This window comes from Odontesthes bonariensis, chromosome 15, assembly GCF_027942865.1.
Source record: "Odontesthes bonariensis isolate fOdoBon6 chromosome 15, fOdoBon6.hap1, whole genome shotgun sequence".
In the NCBI taxonomy this organism is placed as follows: Eukaryota; Metazoa; Chordata; class Actinopteri; order Atheriniformes; family Atherinopsidae; genus Odontesthes; species Odontesthes bonariensis.
The window spans coordinates 13,717,410-13,723,628 of NC_134520.1; positions in this window are offsets into that span (position 1 = coordinate 13,717,410).

Here is a 6,219-nt window from a genome sequence, read left to right on the forward strand (position 1 = left end):
GCTACTCCTTCACAAAATCACCATGCGCCATCTAGTGGTTAATTACAGCAACTTCGCTGTATTTATAAGGGGCTGGTGGAAAAAAGCGCATGAAATACAAGGTGCAGTCACAGCCTGAAACGTGTACAAAAGGTATCAAATAGAATTGAAACATGCTATTAGAAAACAGCTTTAGCAGTAGACAGTATTGCTGCTACAACCGGACACGAGGATGGTTGTATTAATATGGGAGGCCTAAGACTTCATCATCTCCGGTGGCCTTCCTCGTACCTGGCCGGACTCGGGGTCCGCAGGTTCCGGTTGGAGGGGGATATCTGCAGTTTGCCATCCTGTGGCAACGACCGCCGATGGTTTACATAGATAGGCTCCTCTGCAGCACAGAAGACAAAAAACAGGGGGAGTACATGAGCGGTGAACTTTACTTGTTAGAGTTAGTTTACCAAGCTGTGTTCTGTCTGGGGGAAATTGAGGAGATACATCTAATATGTATGAATATATGAATGGACAAATATTTGTAAGTTCAGCCTTTTTATGATGCTACAAAAAAAAAAATCTATCTGAATGAAAATTAATAAAGTTTTAAGTTACTTTCAAATAAGTCTGTCCTTCAAAGCATATTCACTTTTGCTCTATATTACCGTTTTTTAAATTGATAGTTATGGAAATAGGCCTTGTGAATTAAAATGAAACTGTTAATGTCAAGTACATATGATACACTGTAATGTAAAGAAATTGTAATTACCAGACAGCTCACGATAAAATACCTGAATTTATTACATTCATTTACCTGCAGTTTTTCTGATTATTATCTACTTTGTTCTATTTACAGTTAGAGAGTTGAGGGAATTGTTTACTTTCATTACACTCAGTGGCTGAAGGTTGAAATAACTCAAAACTAACTATCTAACTAAGGCCATTCTAAGTGTAGCTTTAATGTAAAGCTCATGTATGGGTAGATTATTGAGAGACATAATGATTCATTACAGTAAAGGAGATAGTATGTATCAACTCAGTAAAATAATCAGAACGGAGAATGTTTTCATTTACAAACATCCATTATTTGTAATGGATGTCATGTCTTTCAGGAATCGCATTCTTTCATATTCATTGGTAACAAGAAATGTGACAAAAAAAATAGTGAATGATCAATCGAAAAAAAAATATGACAAAGAAATGTCAAATAATTCTTCTCGTTCTTCTGATTTGATTATGCTTTAACATTTCATTCCGCTTCCTGTGCTGATGAGAACTCGTTCGGCAAAGAACTCAGTGAGTAAAATCCTTTCACCCGTGTCCTACAAAGTCATTCTTGAAGAAGTGCATCAAAGCCGCCAAAGTTAAGGTCAAGTTACTGTCAAAATGGTGACTGAGTCACTGTGTGATTCTTTTGAACATTTTGGGTTTCGTGTCTCTCTGAAAATCAATTTGTTAGTTATCCTCCATCACTAGTTTAGAAATAACAGACAACGGCCTCATTGAGCCTCGCTTTTTGTCTTGCTTTTTTCAGATTTTTCACTGTATGTCCACTTTTCACTTTAAAATGCTTAATAATCCATTGCAGCAAATTGATGTGAATTAGAAATGACCCTGCCCTATTGTAAATATGACATTATAACACAAACATAGAAACCGTTCTGCCGTGACAACCATTTTCTGTATCGTGAAGGCTGCGTCCTATTTCTGCCTCTTGTGGCTCCCCTGTGGCCATCTGCTTTAGTCAAACCACACAAAGTTCTGCCTTTTGTGTCACCCGTTGCTCCTGTTTTGTCCCACACATGACAGAGCGACTCCTTTCCCTCTACCTGCATTATCTCCCTTGTGTTCTCTATGGTTTAAATCTGGGTGAGAAACAATGGCTAATTGATTAAACCTGCAAGCCAAATTTGACATAATGTCCTGCGACAGGCTGCCAGGCGAGCCTTTCTTTAAGCAATGAAAAGCGGTGAGATCTGGCCAGTTGGTTTGGGATCAGCTCTGACAATTCTCAATAGAAATGTGGTCCAAACTTTACAGATAAAATGTGTGCATCTTCACTTAAACCATAGAGAAGAGAAAGCCGCACTGACTTGTCTCACGCTGTGCTGTAAAACCACACAAACCACCTGCTTACTCAGTTTGCCTCCACCGGCCACGACTTGGACAGATTCCGGCTGTCATAAACGCAGAGTTTTTTTTCTGAGAACTCTGCCTCTCAGAAATACATTGTCATAACCTCATGTCTTCCTCCAAATGCAAATCCTTGCAGTGAAATAAATCAGCCTGTAACTGGTGTTGATCTGTACTGAATTGATCTAGCAAAGTTTTTCTGGGACATTTTTGGCCTCTTTTTCTCTTGGTTTCTTTTTTTTTCCAGAGTTTCTTTCGTTTCGTGGCTTCTGCTGCCTGGACAAAACTGATCTAAAAATCTGTCAAGTGGTGTAATAAGATGATTATCAAAACTTTTCAACTCAAAGGGACGATGGGGTACCTCTGTCGCTGCCTCCTCTTCTTTTCTGCACTACACATATCACCAGCAGGCTGATCAGGATGAGAGAAGACACCCCCACCACGACCCATAGCCACCAGTCAGAAAGGAGGTGGTTGTCGGTGTGAGTCGCTGGAAGAGGAAAACTTTGCGTGAAAATGTCGGAACGTTTTGGCAGTTTATTAACAACGTTAGACTACATGAAGCACATGGATGTGGTTAACTATCGCTAACAACTCTAAAAAAAAAAGCTAAAAAGCTGCAAATTAAGTGTTGCAAATACTGTATGTGATCACTTTATACTTTAATTAAGTGACAAGGTCAGACGTGTAAGTCAAACCGATTCCTGTGTGGTTGTTCACACCTCTGTTATAAAAATGTCTGACCCATTACCCAGAGGGTCTATCACCTCTGCCATCATTCAAATCCCCCCCATGCACTGGAAGGTGTTCACAGCTCAAACTCTGCTGGTCTTAAAAATATCTTATTGTTCATGAGGTGTGAACATACATCCACACACAGACACACACACACACACACACACACACACACACACGCACACACACACTCACACACATATATGCACACACACCTGGTTTACTCGTCACTAGTGACAGATACGTTGTACTTCCCACTAAGCTCTTCGCTGTAACAAAATGACACAAGAAGCATGCATTTAGTCAGAATTGGAAGCAAGAATGTTGAGAGCATTAATGAATCACTGAATGAAGCTCTGCTTCAGCACAGCAGGCTTTACGGCACCGTTTGACTTTGGTGTTTCTAAGCAGCAAAGAAAATAAGATTACTAGTTTATGACACTCTAATGTGGCTGTAAGCAGGTATCAGTGGAAGCCTTTTGCATATGAAAATGATATAATAGTAAACTACACCTGTAATTATAAAAAGATATGTTGTTAACTATATGTTATTGATAGATAGCAAAAATGTCAGATTTGCGTACAACTACGTTAGTATCACCGCTCATAAATACAATAAATTCACAAGTAATACTTACAATCTACTGTTATTTCTTTTCTGTCACTCATATTCGTCTGTAGACGGGGAATTTCTGATCTGACCTCACAGAAGTACCATCCACTGTTGGTTTCATTGATATCTGACAGAGTCCATATTTCATCATGACATGGCTTCTTCAAGTCTGGCTTTGGCTGCTCAGTGGAGTTACTTTGAGATTTGTTAATCCTTGTTTCACACTTCATTTTTGTTTCGTTCGATCCAGAACTGATGAAATGCCATAACACTCGATATGTCATATAGTTGTCTGTGCTCAAAGAGCACTTCAAAGTCAGAGAGGAGCCAGGACTAAGTTCCACTTTTGTCAGAGCTGATGAAGTTTTACTGTTTCCCAGTTCCACGATAGTCTGACTTGACGTCACCACAGCTGCTCCAGCCACTGTAGATATTGAGGAAAGTAAGTGTTAAACTTTGTTCACTTGGCCTTATCATTTCATCAGCAACAAAGATGACAAACAGCGCACGTTGAATTTCCATCTGTTCATTCATCGCACCCATTTAAAACCGTCAATAGCTTTTTTTTTTTCCCCCAGCACAAAGTCTGTCTTGATCTGTTGAATATGAAGTCTTACCTGTGAGTAACACCAGAGTTGCGTGTTTCAGCCACATTTTCATCTTCTCATATAAGAGACGGCCGTCCTCTGAGTCTCATCCTGTCTCAGCTGCCTGTCTGGCTGCATATGAGACAGCGCTAGAAACAAACCTGTGTGTGAGTATGTGTTTGTGTGTGTGTGTGTGTGTGCTTGCATGTGGGTGTGTGGGTGGGTGGGCGGTTTGGGAGGGAAAAGTAGTTTTCTGCTACAGTTGTGTGAGAATAACTTGCTTTTACTGGAGGGAAATGTCTGCATTGGAGGCTCAAACAAACTGTGAAGACGGAAAATGTGTAAGCCTTCCGAGAAACAAAAAGAAAGACAGAATAAACGACACACAGAGAGAGAGATTAGTTACCAAACTCTAACACACAGTTGTTCCGTGTGCGTTCAGTCAACAGATATCAAAGCAGCCTGCTTATTTCTGAATATGTACATCCTGCATACTTCTGTGGCTCAGCGGCAAACAACGCATGCCTCAGTTAGATGAACATAAGCGTGCTGATTTGCTGAATGTCAATTGAATACAAAAAAAAAAACAAGGGCACGCAGTTATACGAGGGGTTAGTGAAACCCCTGTGGGTTTTTGGTGCATGGGTGCTAAAACGCATTTCACCATGTCCCCCACAACGTTTCAGTAGAAAAGGAACAATTGGCTTCCTGTGACAAGACGCAATTTTGTATGATGTGCTGGTGAATGTCTACAACCAGAAAATACACAAAAATAGCAGGCGAGATAATTTTATACCATAAGATGCACCTACAGTATATTTTAAGTCAGGAAAGCTGTAAAAACACAAGAACCTCTGACATTTTACAGTTTGGCTTTGGAAATCTTAAATGCCACGTTGCACTGATTTACGATGATAAACTCATCTTTAACTCGCGAGAAGACAGAAGCTGTCGCATGAAAACAGGTGTGTTTATGCTGTCAGTTCATGACAGTGAGGGGAAAAGGCCACAAGAAGACACATCTGAAGGTTGCAGGGGGTGTATAACTTCGGTAACCTCAACCTTATGATCTTAGAGACTGAAAGTAGGTCCCATCTAAATGCCAGCAGAGCAATAATCTTCAAAATGTTTCTTTAGAAGTATTGCAGTTGTTTGAACTTATTTTAAGTGGGCATGGGAATTATTTATCTGTTGTGTGACATGAGCTAAACAGAAAACACAGAAAGCTCTCTCTGCCACGTTGCTGGCATAACTACAGCCATGTTTGCAGATATAGATCTTATCACAGTCAACATCTCGTACCGTGTTTCAATGATGTATGCTGAACCGTTTTTGGAGACAATTACCGTACATCTGAAGAGCTTGTTTATTTCAATCTGACAGGATTTTATTTTGATATTCTTAATTTGTCAAGCATCTATAAATATTACACAACTACTAGACTTTGTTCATTGACAATATGAATGCCTGGAAAAAATTGTAGATATAAAGGCTGGGGCCATTCTTTTGCATTCGTGAAACACAATTAGGTTTTCATCACTATAAGCTCTTCTCAATTTTGTGAGGTACAAGTTGTTCCATTTGATAGCTCGAAAAAAAAAATACACTTGATCGCATTTATTTTTTCCTACTAACAATCTAAACAATCAAAAGGACAAATGTGTAAAATGTGTTTCATACACACAGCAGATATGAACTGAAATCAGAGTTTTTTGTGGCAGCTCAGACAGAGTGAAGGACACCGCATGATATCAAACTATGTGAGCAGCTTCCAAGACAGAACGAAACCTTCGGCACATAACTTCAAGATTAGATTTTGCTAAAGAACATGAAAAAAAGCCTGAACACATGCTTTGGTTAGATGAGATGAAGATTTCTTGTTTGTTTTGGGGTTTTATTTTACAGCTCAGATGGGGTCCACCTTGTTTTGCTTGAAACTGGCCAGGTCTGCCACAATAAATACATAGTGCTGACAGTGAAACACAGAAGCAGTAGTGTGATGATATGGGACTATAAGAAAGCAAAGGGTCTTGGGAAAATGGCATTTATAGATGGACTTAATGACCACGGATGCAACAAAATGCTGGCTGACACAATGACTTTCAAGTCTCTGGACGTTGAGCAAAGGAGAAGTATTCCAGCATGATATCAGTCCAGAGCAAACTGCAAAAATCATGC